The 15,378-nt window shown below is 58.4% G+C and overlaps 1 protein-coding gene across 1 annotated transcript in view; it reads left to right on the forward strand.

Moving 5' to 3' along the window:
• Nucleotides 1–15,378, forward strand: part of LOC100928716 (BEN domain-containing protein 5) — a 633,364-nt gene that overhangs the window by 554,088 nt on the left and 63,898 nt on the right. The window lies entirely within an intron of this gene.

Raw genomic sequence — 15,378 nt, forward strand, 5'->3', positions numbered from 1 at the left:
CCGCCTTCTCGGGCATGTAGAGGGCCGGGGGCCTCGCGGCGGGAGCGTGCGGACCTGCCCGAGCCCGCAGAACCTACTGCGCCCACGGGCGTTCTTCCCTGCGCACTTGTGGAATAGGAAGGACAAGCTCCTCCTCAGGGCATCAGCCTCGCTCCTCGCAGCTTCACATCCCCAAGTCTCCTGGAACCGCCTCTGAGGCAGGAAGGGGAGGGCTGCAGGCTTCCCGGGGGTTCCCACCCTGCCCCGCCCCTGGGCTCCGCGGGAAGAGGCGATCGCACCAGGACACAGGGAGAACTTCTTTCCCAGGAGTGCCCCGACTCTAAAAGGGACGGAGGCAACTGGCCTGGAGAGCGGACTGAGAGCGGAGCATCCAGAAACACTGCACTGCCCGGAGGTCGTCGTCTCAAAAGGGGCCTAGAATCCACTCCAAGGAGCCGCCGGGTCAGGGCTGCCGGGGTCAGGGCCGCCGGGTCAGGGCCGCCCGGGTGAGGGCCGCAGGGTCAGGGCCGCCGGGGTCAGGGCCACCCGGGTCAGGGCCACCGGGTCAGGGCCGCCGGGGTCAGGGCCGCCGGGGTCAGGGCCGCCGGGTCAGGGTCGCCGGGGTCAGGGCCGCCGGGTCAGGGTCGCCGGGGTCAGGGCCGCCGGTCAGGGCCGCCGGGTCAGGGTCGCCGGGGTCAGGACCGCCGGGTTAGGACTGCCGGGTCAGGGCCGCCCGGGTCAGGACCGCCTGGGACCACCGGGTCAGGACCGCCGGGGTCAGGGCCGCCCGGGTCAGGGCCGCCGGGTCAGGGCCGCCCGGGTCAGGGCCGCCAGGATCAGGGCCGCCGGGGTCAGGGCCGCCGGGTCAGGGCCGCCGGGGTCAGGGGCCGCCCGGGTCAGGGCCGCCGGGTCAGGGTCGCCGGGGTCAGGGCCGCCCGGGTCAGGGCCGCCGGGGTCAGGGCCGCCCACGCTCGGCAGCTACCGCACCCCCGGGGCCCGAGGCCTGGAACGTGACACTCCCGGAGGCGAAGGCTCTGGGGCAGCGCCAGAGCTCCCGAGCCCCCAAACTGGGGAGGGCGTCAGGGGAAGCCGGGCTGGAGCAGGCAGATACCGGGGAACGGCGACGCGGGAAAGCGGTCATTCAGCAGAAGACGTGAGGGAGCCATGCAAAGGTCAGCACCGGGGAGCCAGGGCGCGAGGCGCGGACAAGTCGGACCGGCGCCCTCCGCCTGCGTGGGGAGCTGAGCCCCGAAACTCGGGAGAACGTGCTCGTCGGTAGCGCCACCCGCAGACAGAGCCCGAGTTCTGAGCCAGTTACTTGGAGATGGTCGCCCCAAAACGGGAGGGGGCGCCCTGGGAGGGGGGGGGCGCGGGAGAGCCCTCGGAGAAGAAATCTTGGAAGGAAGGGCTGGGGGGGTAGAAGTGGGGAGTGGCGGGCAGTTCTCCCTGAGGGGGAGGACAGAGAAGCCGCCCTCGGCTGGAGGCGTGAGGGGGAGGGGTCACCCTGCGGGGGAGAGCTAAGGGAGGCAGCGGCCTTCGGAGGGGACGTGTGGGGAAGGGGAGGATGGGCAGAAGGGAACAGGACCGAGAGAAAGACGGCGTCCGGGCCGCGGAAACGGACACCGGGCCTGAGTGACTTGGCCAAGTCACGGACAGCCAAGTGCCCGAGACTGGTTCTGAACGCGGGCCTCTCTGACTGAGCCCGCACCCCAAGGTCCGCCCGCCGGACCGAGCGGCTGTCCCGGGGAGCGTCCTTCTGGAGCCGGCAGCGTCAGGGCGGGAGCGGCGGCCGGTGCCCGCCCCCTCCCCGCCCCCGCCCCCTGCGCCCCGCCATCGGCCTTCATCCGGTGACTCCCGAGCCCTCCCAGGGGCCCAGCCTGTGGAGGGCGCCCCTGTTGTCTCTCCCCCGCGGGCGCGGGCCCTGGGGATCCCGCCACGCATCTCCTGGGCCGCACCCTCCCGGGCCTCCGCCGCCCGGGCTTTCCTCCGCCAGAGGGAGGCTCTCCTCCTGCCCGCGACTGCGTCTCCCTGGCTCAGCCCGGCGGGGAGAACTCGGGCCCTGGGGCGCTGAAGGAGGCCTGGGGGCTCGGGGGGCTGGGCCTTGTCGGCCGCCTCCGGCTGCGAAGGAGCAGGGGCGCCGCAGAACTCTCGGGGGTCGTCGTCCTTCCGGCTCTGACTCGGTCCGGGTGTCCCCTGGCCCAGAGCCAGAACCAGCGCTGACTCGGCGCATCCGGGGCGTGCCCACGGCGTGTTGCCCCGCCCCGCCCCGCCCCCACGCCCCGGCCGGAGCCTTAGGGGGACCGCCCACTCTCCCAGGGCAGCCCCCCGGGAAGTCCCTCCGGCCCATCCCTCCCCTAACGCCTCAGACCAAACAGCTTCCAGTTAGGTCCTGGGCTCGGGGCCCCTCCCAGCCCGACGCCCCACGCTCCGGCTCCCTCCCGCCCTTTGCCCCAGCTTGGTCTCCGTGGCGCACAGTAGGGCTGCGGCTCAGTGCGCGGGAGGGGGGGAGGGGGATACGGGCAGGGGAGCGGGGCGGCCGCGCAAAGGTGCGCAGGGGACGTGTGAGGGGCCGCATGAAGGAGCCGCGGGGGCGTTCCTCGGTGCGCCCCCCTCGCGGCTCCACAGTCCGTGATCGCCTCCTGCCCCAACAGTTAGAGGGCGGACTCCCGGCTTCCTGAGGACGTCGGGCCCCTGCCCCCACCGGGCCCGCACCCGCTGCTGTCGGGGAGGCTCTAGGAGCCTCCAGGCCGCCGCCCCAGCCCCCGCAGACTCAGACATCGATCGGCCCAATGCAAACCGCCCCCGGGAGGGCGCCCCTCGGCAGGCCCAGGTGGATCGCCTTGCCGCCACACCGCCCACCCGGGGTTACACCTTTCCCACATGCAGGCCCCTAGGGAGGGCCCTGGGGGCCCAGGGGTGGAAAAATTGCACCCCTTTTTCCAACTGCATGCACCAACCGTTTCCAGGGGCGCTTCCCCGCGGGAGGCCCAGGGGATGGTTTGCACCCCAACCACCCTCCCACCCCCTCGCCCGCGGTGCCATCTTTGGGGGACTTCCAGGGCCCCTGCCCCATGCACCCCCGTTTAGGCCGAACATGCATATTCTGCCCACCGCATGGGGAGGGCCCGGATCCGGCCCTCCAAGCCATCTGTGTCTGGCTTCCAATTAAAATTTTAATTGAGTTCAGAGCCCCATAAACAGCCTGCGTCTCTGCGGAATGCTGATGAGCCGCTCCCTGCGTGCGCGGGGCCTGGGCTGCCGGCGGCCTGGGGGGGCCGGGATGGGGCTTCCAGATCCGGCCCCCGGTCCGGCAACCGTGGGGAAGGAGAAGGATCTCTGCGGCGCGTGTGTGGGAGATGGGCCAGGGCCAGGTCCGGAGACAGCCGGCTAGTGTGTGGTCAGGCCGTCCCGGGCCCTCCTTGAGCCCCAGCTCCTCTCTGTAGAACAAAGGTCAAGGCCAAAGTGACCCCCTTCCGGCCCTGCCAGTGCCCGCCCTGGTCACGGTAAGGAGGGGCCCCACTGGGAGGGTGGGGGGCGGGGTAAGGGGAGGCAGAGTTTAGGGGGGTTTGGAGCCCCAAGAAAGGGGAAGTTTTTGGCAGAGACCATATTGGGAAGAGGAGCAGGGTTACCCCGGACGGAAAGGGGAAGAGGGGGAGGGGCAAAGGGCCAGGAGTTTGTGCAGCCCAGGGACGGGGAGAGGGGGGTGGGAGGCGTGAGGGGTTTGAATGAGGGGAGATCACCTGGTCCCTCATCCCCGGATAAGGGGTGAATGCCCATCCTGAAATTGTCAGCCGACCCGTGGTTCTGTTGTTTACACCCTGGATGGGAAGGGCAAGTGAGTGAGAGAGACAGAGACAGAGAGAGATAGAGAGAGATAGAGAGACAGAGAGGTGAGAAAACAGAGAGACGAAAAATAGAGAAGAGAAGAACAGGGAGAGAAGAGAAGAAAAATAAAAGAAGAATTTAAGACAGAGAGAAAAAACGAGACAAGATAAAGACAGAGACAAAAAGGAGACAAACAAAAACAAACAAGGGAGGAAAAGAAAACAGACAGAGGGAAAGAAAAATGGAGAAGAAAAAGAGAAGACAGAAAATAAGACAGGAAGAACAACAAAAAAGAAACGGACAAATAGAGAAGAAGGAAGAAAAGAGACAGGAGAGAAGAGACAGGGAGGGAGAGAAAAAGAGAAGGAAGACAGAGACAGGGAAGAAGAGAAGAGACAGAGAGATAGAGACAGAGACAGAGAGAGAGAGACAGACACAGACACAGACACAGACACAGACAGAGAGGCAGACAGCCGGCCAGCCATAGTCATAGTACCCTCAGCCTGGCTGCAGGAGCCCCACTGCCCGTCCCTCCCACTTCTTCCCCTGCTCTCTCAGACCTTCCACAGGGAGCCCCAGCTCCATAGGGAGCAGCTTCCTCTCCCTTTCCTCCTGCTGCTCTGGCCCCTCCTGACCCTGCAGGCTCCCACCCCCACGTTCTCCACCCCGGGTCCTGGCTGGGCCTCTGGCTGCCCCTTCCTGGACAGTCCCCACACCGCGCTCCTTCATCTCCTCATTCCCACCCTGGCTTCCTTCACCCCCCTCCCCTGCAGGAAGCTGCTCCTGCCCCCCTTACTCTTCCTCCTGCCTGGGGGGGGCAGGCAGGAGGTTGTGCATTTGAAGACAACACGGGGCTCACCCAGAGATTCTGGCGCTTCCTGCTCTTGGGGTCTCAAACAAATCACTTTATCTCTGTACCTCAGTTTTCTCATCTGTAAAATGGGGAGCAGGACCTCTAAGGACACTCTCAGATCCAAATGTCTTGTGATCCTGGGGACAAGTGGGAGCCTTCTTCCCAGCGCCGGCCCTTCGTGTAGTGTTTCCCCTCCAACGCAGGATTCATTCATTCATTTTCAGCCCCTCCCGGGACCACTAATGGCTTTTTTAGTTTCCCGCGGTGGGGCTTGAAGGGCAGGATCTGGAAAAGGCAAGTGTTGGCGGACTGATGGAAGTGTGTTCTGGGGCCTGGAGCAGAGCAGGGCCAGCCTGGGCTGTTGTCGCCACAGCTTCCTGACACTTCGGGCCCTTTTCATTTCATTAGCTCATTAACAATTTATTTATTAAGGTTATTTTAATTTGACTTGCCCCCTGAGGTGGGTCATGGAAAAGCTGGCTCTTAGAAAATCCAATAAGGATCTGAGATAATTTCATTTTGCTGGAAATGTTTCTTGGTCCACGGGTGAGAAGAGGGGATGGAGGGAGTGGAGGAAGCACAGGCTAGAGACAGGGGGTGGGAGAGGGAGCAGCTGTACAGCTGTCGGGGTCCCAGCCCGGCCCCCCCATTTTATAGACAAGGAACCCGAAGGCCCAAGAAGGGAACGGATTTGCAACCAACCGCCACCAACAGGCCTCTTTATCACAGGCACATTACGAGCTCAATAAATATTCAGTAAGCTGATTGGCGGAGTGGGAATGTTCACCCCTTCTCCTTTATGAAATACACTAATGCCTCATCCATCCTGGGTACCAGGGGATGAGCAGCCCCACAAATCTGTCTTCCAGAGAGCCAAGGGCCCAGCGTCCCTCACTCCCAGCTGCCCACCGTCCCCCCTGCCCGCCATCCTGCCAGCCTCCTCACAGTCTCACCCCTCCTGCCCAGTTGGTGCCAAGGGGTGCCAAAGAAATGCCCACTAGGACCCGTGCCGACTGACGGCATCTAAGCTGGGACTGCCCGCACTGCGGGAAGGGAGTCTGTTCTTTCCTAACCGAAGGTGTCAAGCAGTGGCGGTTCGGCGCTGGTCTGGGATTCGGGGAGCCGCGGTTCCACTCCTGTCTGTGTGACCCTGATCTCAGCACTCTTGGCCCCCCTCACAGCTGTACGTCAGGGAGCAGACACTGCCCTGCTTTGGTTGAGGGAAGGCCTGGAAGCTCCATCCAGCTGCTCGCCATGGCCATCCCAGACCTTTCTGAGGGCACTTCTGTCCTCCGCCCTTTGCACTGAGGATCTCCCTTCAGCCTCACTCAGAGTCAGTGCCAGCGGGCCCCCTCCTCCCTCCTCCTCCTCCTGCTCCACCTCCCAGCCCTGGGTACTATCCTCCATCCTTTCCTCTTTACCTCCGGGCTCTGATGAGGAGGGCTCCTGGCTACAAACAGCCCTGCTCCCCTCCCTCTGTACTGCCTCCTCTAGGCTTCCTTTATTCCCCACTTCCCATGCTGGGTCTCTCCATCTGCTTGTTCCTTCCCTGTCCCCCCAATCTCTCTCCATCCTCACCAGATAGCCCCCCATAGCTCCTCTTTGCAGGAAAACATTCCCAGAAAACACCCTTTGCCTTGCTTCTGCTCTCTCTTCTCATCCTGTCCCCAACTCTCAACAGGTCTGATTTCCAGCCTCAACTGCTCCCCTTGAGAGGTTTTTAATGGCCAGACTGGAGGGTACTTCCCCAGACGCATCCCTCTGGGCCTGTCCACTGCCCTGACCACTGGGAACCTCTCTGGGGCTTCCTGACGTTTCTGTCTCTTGATTTGCCTCCTAACTGCCTAAGTACTAGCAACCCCCATGATTGAAAGGCCCTTGGGTCCCAGAGTAAGGGGAGGGGGACATCAGGGGCCTGAAAAGGAAGGACGGGGCCAGCTCATGAAGGCTTTGCACCCTGAGGGTTTGAGCCTAGCAATGACAGGGGCCACTCTACTGGATGGGGGCTTCAGGGATGTGTGTTGTGATGTCAGATCTCCCGGAAGACGATGGAGAGTGGAATGGGTGGAGAGGCAGACCAGCAGCAGGCTGATCATCCGGCAAGAAGTAATGAGGGCTCGTGTTGTAGAGACTGAGGCGGCCAGGGTTTCGGTGTTGGGCCCTAAGCGAGACTCAGAGTGGGAGTGATTAGGGCTAGATGAGAAAGGAGGTACAAAATAAACAGCCTCTTTTATTATCTGGTTTTGAGAAATCAGTCCGGGAGGGGAGAATCACTCTGAGCCCTCCAAACCCCAACGGTGGCCAAGGGAGACATGGGCGGGGGCCTACTATTGGTCAATGGGTGAGAGCCAGAGCGATTGGGCTTTAAGGCATGGTCAGGAGCTCCATTTGAATCCCAGTGGGTTTTGTCAAAGCTTGGATTTCCAAGGATGTATTTCAAGAAATTATAAATGAGACTACCTGGATAAAAGGGCTAATTGTCCCAGTTTTTTTAAAAAGATAGAATAAATAAGTAGGAAAGAGAAAAAAGAAATTTGGCCGGAAAATCCCAAGATATCTCATGAGGTTTCAGTATCCTTTGGACAGAACACCCTTCGGTAAGAATATGATTTCCTATGTGGATCAAAGGAGAGGAGGGAAGGAAAGAAGGAAGCTAATTTAGTAGGGTGATAGTAGGGTGATTTAGTAGCAGTGTGAGGAGTATGAGCCGTTATCAATCACCAGGGGAGGCAAGGAATGGGCTCAACCACAAAGTACCTGACAGAGCCCTAAATGGGCCCAAACCAGCTAGGGTCAATGGTAGACACAAGCCTTTTGACATATGATGTGGGCCTGTGCTGGGCTTTCACAGGAGGGGGAAGTCAGAGCCGTGTGTGTGTGAGTGTGAGACAAATTCTCAAATAAAGAGGATTGTAAATCGGACCGATTGTGACTGAGGGTAAATCTGACCGATTGTGACTCTGAGGGTAAATCCGACCGACTGTGATTCTGAGGGTAAATCCAACTGATTGTGACTCTGAGGGTAAATCTGACCAATTGTGACTCTGAAGGTAAATCCGACCGACTGTGACTCTGAGGGTAAATCCAACTGATTGTGACTCTGAGGGTAAATCTGACCAATTGTGACTCTGAGGGTAAATCCAACTGATTGTGACTCTGAGGGTAAATCTGACCAATTGTTACTCTGAGGGTAAATCTGACCGATTGTGACTCTGAAGGTAAATCTGACCGATTGTGACTCTGAGGGTAAATCCAACTGATTGTGACTCTGAGGGTAAATCTGACCAATTGTGACTCTGAGGGTAAATCTGACCGATTGTGACTCTGAGGGTAAATCTGACCAATTGTGACTCTAAAGGTAAATGTGATTGGTTGTGACTGAGGGTAAATCCAATAGGTATGAACCTTGGAGGGGGGTTCAGGGGTTGCACTAACAGTATAAAGCTTGCTCCCACATGTTCATTTGCTGCGTCTCCCAGGGAGCCCACTTGCTTCTCCTGAGAAGCACTGAATAAAGGACTCTTCCCTCCTCTAATGGAGCCTTGGTTGTGATTCTCCTGGGCCAGTTTGTCACGGGGGAAACAGCAACAGCTCGCTGGGGGCCTCCTCCCCGACCCTACTGAGTTCTGTGGGGTCTTTTGATAACAGTAGGAAGGAAGGGAAGACCCAGACCAGCTTGGAAGTTTGAGGTTCCACTGATGTCTAACAGTTGATGTTCTATGTTCTCAGATCCTTTCCAGCCCTGACATTCTAGGGTCTTTGTTCTAAGTTCCCACCCAGTTCTTGTAGTTCTTATTCAGCCCCAAACCATTTATTGAGGACTCATTAAGTGGCAGGTATAAGGATTTATTCTCTGTTAATGTATTAGAGACTTACAGCCGCCAGGTACAGGAATACAAAAACAGGACTGAAAGAGCCCTTGCCCACAGATTCTAGTGGGAGACATGAGTCAAGCCAAACCAACAGGCATTCATTCACACTTACGACTTCATATTTTCCATGGTCAGGAGTAAAACAGACAAAGGAAGGGCCCCCAGTCCTCAGGGGGCATCCCCTGGAAGAAGACAACACATGAGGGAGCTCGCCCCTTACCCTAGGGCCTGGGGGGGAAATGGGCGGGAGGGGCAAGAAGGGGAAACCCCGGGGGCCAGGGGTAGAACCAAAGGGCAGTGGAGAAGACAGTCCAGAGGTCGAAGTGGAGGGCTCACTCAGATCCCTGGCTCTCCCCCCCACTCTGACATCCTGTTTTTAAACCTCCCACTCCGACATCCCCCGGGTTCTGAGCCCCCCCATCCGAATCCCCTCTGAGCCCCCTCCCACTCCCCACATCCCCTTCTACCCCTCCCACTCCACATCCCCTTTCTACCCCCTCCCACTCCACATCCCCCACCCCTCCCCACCCAAAATCCCTTTACCCCCCTCCCACTCCACATCCCCTTCCCACCCTCCCATCCACATTTTCCCCTTTCTACCCCCTCCCCCCTCCTTTCTACCCCTATTTCCTCCCCTCTTCATCCATCCAGCAACCCCTTATCCCCTTTTAATGGGTCCCGGAAAAACACCCAATATTTTTTGCCATCAATTCCACCTCCTTAATTTTAAATTATTTGAAGGATAAATCCCTAACCCCCCAGAACCCCAAGTTTTTAAAATTAGAAAAAAACCATTGATTGGAATTTTAAAACCCTCCCCATGAATCACCCCAATGTCAGGCTCATTACAAAATTTCCACCCCCCATTGAAACCCACACTCATCCTTTCCCCCCCATCCCTTTTCCCCACCCTCCTCCCCCCCCCAGCCCCCCCCTTCCCCACCCCCCAGGTAACCTTCCCCTCCCCCCCTTTTAAGGGGGGGGTGGGGGTGGGGGGGGTGGAGGTGTGTTTTTTAATGTAGGAGCTTTGTGTCTTTTCTTATTGGGGCCTTTGGGTTTTTTTAATTGGTTTAAATTTAATGTAAAGAAAAATCAAAACCACCCCCTCCCGGGAAGGGCCCCTGCGCAGGCCCAACCCCTGTCCCGGGAAATTTTTTGGCAGTGCGGGGGCCCCCCGGGTCCAGCGGGGCAGATGGGGTGGACAACCTCCTTTGGGGTTTTCGCCCTTGGGGTGGGACACCCCAAAAAAAAATTTATCACCCTTCCACAACACACAACCAACAACCACACAATCACACCAAAATAAACAAACAACTAACCAACACTTTCCACACCAACACCCACACCCTTTACATCACACACTCATACACACATCAAAATACACACACACACACACCACACCCCCACCCACCACACACAAACCCCAAACCAACCCCCAACCAAAAAGGTGCCAAGCCAGGCCCTCAGGGAGGAAAGTTGCCTGAGATGAGGCCAAGCCCCCCAGTCCCAGGGGCCCCTGGGTGGGGGCATGCCCCCCGGACCAGAGCCGGGAGCCCCGTTGGGATTGGGGTCAGAGCTGCCGGCCCCTCCGGCTCTGACACCGGATCCTGCAAGAAGACCTTCTCATTGAGATGCAGGAGGCCCCCTGTGTTTTATGGCTCTTCATAAAAATGGAAAATGCGGCTGTAGGAGCTTTAATCATCGGGCTCAGGAAGAGCTGGGGGACATTTGCGGGTGGAAAGGGGACGGCAGCGTCCTAAATTAGACTAAGCGAGCATTTGGGGCAGTTTACGAGCAGAGCCAGCGGTAAATCCAGGCTGAAGGGCTGGGGACGCTCCGGCCACCCGGGCCCTTCCTGGCACCTGTGCCAGGGCCGTGGGGGGAGCAGATGAGTCAGCTTTCAGGCACATGGCTCCAGGCTGAGGGAACAGGAGCTGGGGAAGCTGTCCCGAGGGGCCCAGTGGGAGAGGGGGTCTGGTCCTGCTGCCGTCAGAGGCTGCTCTGGGACCTGAGGCCACCCCCTCCTCCCTGAGTCACAAGAAGGGGTTCCTTAGAGCGGGAGCAGTTTGTAGCCCAGCGTGACCATGGGCAAGGCCCAGCTCAGTCACTGTCAAGCCTGGCCCAGACCGGGCGGAGCAGCCTGAGCAGAGAGGGCCTGGCTTCTGGCTGTGACCCCCGACAAGTCCCCACACGCGGGTGCCTCTGTTTCGTGGGCTGCAGATGGGGGGGGTCGTGCTCTGTGACCTCTGCAGTCATGTGCGGGTGCAGGTGTGCCTTCGTCTGCACCTGGGGAGCCACTGAGCACAAGATCCCTGCCCACCTGGCTCTGGTCCTGCCTCTGGCAGTGCTGACCGGCTCAGGCCCCACTGGGTACTAGAGGGGCTGCATCGGAATTCTTGGAGGGCCTTTCCTCCCCTGGGAGTTCCCACCAGCAGAGCCTTCCCCTTTCCCCTCCTCCCCCACTACCACATGTTGCTCTGAGACCCCGTGGTTCCGCCCCTGATCCAGCCCTGAGACCCTGCGTTCTGCCCCAGAGCTCCGATCCAGCTCTGGATCCTTGGCTCTGTGGCGCAAGAGAACCTTTGTGGAAAACACACAGGAATATTATTGCCAAATTTCAGAAAGAGCATTTTGCAAGAGACAAGAACAATTCGAACACGCCAGAGTTACAGTTAGACGCGTGCAGGATTTATCAGCCGTCACAGTAAAGGCCTCAGGTCCTAGCATCACATACCGGCAATCACAAGAATTAGGTCTGGACCAGAAATGTGCCATCCTGCAAAACACGATTTTCAATGATAAAAAAAAAGGACATTCAGTGAACCTGCAGATTTTCAGGACTTTCAGCCAGATTCAACCTCGATGGAAAATTTAACATTTAAGGACCAATATCCAAGATTAATTGCCAGGAACTTAACATGGACAAATTGTTTATGTTTTGTACATGGAAATGTATGCCATATGTTCAAGACTGACATCAGCAGTTGGAGAGCTCAGAAGGAAAGATTTACGCAAATGAGGTGCAGAGGAAAAGCAGACTCAGCCGTGGGGGGCGCGGGGGGCATAGTTCTGAAAACCTACTCACGCAGGGAATGGATTACAGGGCGACCCTACATCTAGGCCATTAGGGGGCTCACGCCCTCCAAAATCTATCAGAAAATAAGGGGGGAAGGACGGGCAGAGGAGGAAGCAAAGGGTGCGGGGAGAAGGCGAGGGAGGGATCCATTGGGGGGGGGGTAAGTAATAGCGAGGCAGGTTAGGAGCAGAGTTAAGGCAGAAGGGTTAGCAGGGATAGGAAAGAACAAGACGTGTACAAACAATACATGAAGGATCAGGAGTATGGATACGTATGTGTGTGGGAGGGGCTCTGTGGAGGGGCGTGAATGTCTATATGTGTATGCATCTGTTAGGTATATCTGTACTTAATTATATCCTGCTGTGGGGAGGTGGGGGGGGATGAAAGGGGGAAAATGAATAAAAATTATAAAATGAAAAAAAAAGAATAAAAGTACGCAATAAAACAACCTACAAAGAAGGAAAGATGGAAGCAAGTGAATATCATTTCTTGTACTTTTATTGTATATTTTGAATCCTCCCTGACGTTCTGCTGGGCCCATGGCAGCATTCTTTTTTGTTTTCCTTTTCTGTCTTTCTTTTTTCTATTCTGTTTTTTTTTCTAAATAAGCTGAACAGCAACAAACAAACCAGAAAGAATGTAAGCTGTGTGAGGCCAGGTCTTTTTCACTGTTGCTTGTAGTCCAGCACTGGGCACACGGTAAACTCCTAACTGATCTTATAAATGTTGCTGTGCTAGAGCACGACCTGCTGGAGAGAGGTCAGGGCCAATTGTTAAATTTTCATTGTGAACATTTAGATTTCAGAAAAAAAGGCAACGATGACAAATCGGGGCTTGATTTATTGTTTTGCTGATTGTCAAGACTTTAGGAAGTGATGGAGCCAATGTGAATAATGCACATTAAGCTGAAAATTATGGTGTCAGTACAGTTTCCCCTTGTTTTTCAGAGAGCTGGTTATTAAACATTTATCCCACTTTCAACACCACTGGCTCCCAGGCAGCTTGTTGCTTTCTTGGCTGGTTCTGATGGTTGGAAATCCTTTCCTCACCATAAATTAAAGTCTGCCTCCTCCCCAGGGTGCCCTTTTGGGACCAAGAGAATCAAGGGCTGGTGGGTGAAGAGATGGAAATGGGGGCCCTTCGGCTATTATTTAGCCTCTCCTGCCTCCAGCTTGGAAAGTGCCTGAACCAGGAGAGTAGGGTGGGCTGAGGGCAAGGGGACCAAAGGCTGAAGGTCCTTGGGAGCAGCAGCAGCAGCAGCAGCAGCAACAGCAGCAGCAGCAGCAGCATCCCCTCAGTGCTGAGCCAGATCCAAGGGCAAGCACTGCTACACTGCCGGGTATCTAAGGCCTGGTCATGACCACAGGATGTCTCAGGGTCTGTTAGACTATTAGAATGGGACTTCAGAGACCACTGAGTGACCCCTTCATATTACAGACGGGGACTGAGGCTGGACTGTGCAAATAAGATTACTAGATTCCAGAGTCCTGATCTCTTTTAGCCCTGATACCCCCTATTCTAGATCCCTCCCAGCCCTGACATTCTCTGTTCTAAGCCCCCTCCCAGCTCTGACATCCCTTGTTCTAAGCCCCCTCCCAGCTCTGACATCCCACCCATAATCCCAGGCATTTTCCTTCTCGGAAGCGCGTCTCCCTCCTCTGTACAGTGGGCCTGCTGGCGTTCCCAGAACGCCTCCTGGAGCTAGGACCGTGCTGGTTCCTATCCCTGGTGGGGGAGTGGGAGCCACTTCTTTCTCCCCTCCCAGCTGCCCTGGCCGCCTAGCTCTGCCAGGGGTGCTGGGCTGGTACACGGGAGGCCAAGCTGAGCACAGCCAATGGCTCTTCTGCCTCCTGGGGACAGAACATCTGGGGAGCAGATTGGGCTTCCTGCTGAAGGGCCCAGATGTCTGGGCTTGGGGACAAGGCTGCGGCCTCCTTCCTTCATAGTTTTCCCTAATCAGGAAACATGCGGAGATGATGCCAGTTGGGGGGCGCTGGGAGGGTCTGTGTCCCACGGGAGGTCAGGGAGCCCTTTGCCCCCCCGCCCATAAGTGCCTGGCCCCGATGCCCCCCTCACAAAGCTCTTAGAGCTCCGTATCCCGTGTTCAGGCCCCAGTGCCACCGGGCAGGAGGGGCAGGCGGCCTTTGAGCCAGGGAAACCTGGGCTTCAGATCCTGCCTCAGGTTATGGGGGGCTGAGCCCCTTCCCTCACTGCCCTCACTCCTCTGGGAGGGCAGAAGCGCTTGTTCTGGCTGGCCCGTGGGCCTCTTGGCAGCCTGGCACTGAGAGAGGCCAGAGCAGGGGCAAGGGCCTGGGGGTCTTGTCACGGGAGGACTCGTTGGAGGGTGTGGGGAAGAGCAGTCTCAGGGAGGGAGACGTGACAGTGGTCAGAGGGTCCTTGGGCTGTCCTGTGATCACCGAGGGTCCTGGGGGCTGTTGCACACAGAGGCTTTGCTGCACTTCACATTAATAGTGCCCTGTCCAGGACTGGCCAGGGCTTGGTCTGACCTTGTCAAGCTCGTTCTGGGGAGAACTGAGGGCAGAGTGAAGATCTGGGGGGGGGGCAGCCCAAGGTGCCCCTGCTGGGCAGTGGCCGGGCTAGAAGGCACGTCCGGACCTCCTGACTCCCCCTCTCCTGTTCCTCCCACTGCCCCACTGCCTCCCCACAGGCCTCCTCCGGGCTACCCGAGCCAAGCTGCTAAGGCCTTGGCCGAGCCACAAGGCCCCCACCCCATCTTTCGCCTACTTCCTCTCCCCGTCTGCTGAGGGGATGAGGGGAAACTGGCCGAACACAGCCCTGGGCCTTTGCTTTTCTTGCCTTGTCTCTCGGTTATAACCCGAAGCCACAGGAAGCCCCGCTGGCAGATTTGATTGTTTTTTTCCTTGGGGAGAAGCCTGGGCTCCCCTTGGGCAAACACAGGCTCTCGGCCCCCTCTGGCCCCTGCTTCACCAGGGGCGCTGCCGGAGGGAGGCTGCTGCACGGCACCAGGGCCACGGATGGTCAGAGACAGGGTGAGGGGACCCAAAGATCTCGGGGGGAAGCGAAGGGGCCCGGCCTCAAATTCTGGCCCCGCAGCCTCGCTGCCCGTCTGTGGCGGGGGACTGGGGGCCCCTGTGCAGAGGCCAGAGGAGGTGGGGGCCCGGCTCCTCCGCTGGCTCACAGCGTGACCCCACAAGGGACGCCCTTCTTCGGGACTGAGGTCCCCCCAGTGCATCCTCCCTGCCTCTTCTCGTGGGAAGGAGAACTCAGAGCATCATCCAGAGAGGCCCTGGCTGGGGAGCCAGTGGCAGCTGAAGGGGTGTCATGGGGACGGATGGGGGTGGATGGGAGGATGGGGGGATGGGAGGATGGGGGGATGGATAGGTGGGTGGGTGGGCAGATAAATAGGTGTAGACGGATGGATAGATAAAAAGCTTGATATATATACAAGCCCACTAGTTCACACTCAGTGGGGAAAGCCAGCTGACGGAGGGAGGGGGTGCTCAAGGACAATGTTTCTGCCTGGGAAGGCCCAGGGATGGTGCTTTGATTCCGAATCAGCAGCCAGCCACGGCTTAGAACGGTCACACTGACTTGACTGGATCCAGAGCAGGGGTGGGGGAGGCACCCCTGGCTCGGGCGCAGCGTGCAGGTCCCCAAAAGGGGGTGGGGCTGACACCCAGCGAGACAAGGGGAATGCTCGTCCCCTGGGGCTCGGGGTCCCCGGGTTCTGGTTGGGGGGGCAGAGTAGACAAGCAGGGGAATTGGGGCCAAATGGAGCTGACTCAGAACCT

This window comes from Sarcophilus harrisii, chromosome 4 (genome assembly GCF_902635505.1).
Source record: "Sarcophilus harrisii chromosome 4, mSarHar1.11, whole genome shotgun sequence".
Classification (NCBI taxonomy): domain Eukaryota; kingdom Metazoa; phylum Chordata; class Mammalia; order Dasyuromorphia; family Dasyuridae; genus Sarcophilus; species Sarcophilus harrisii.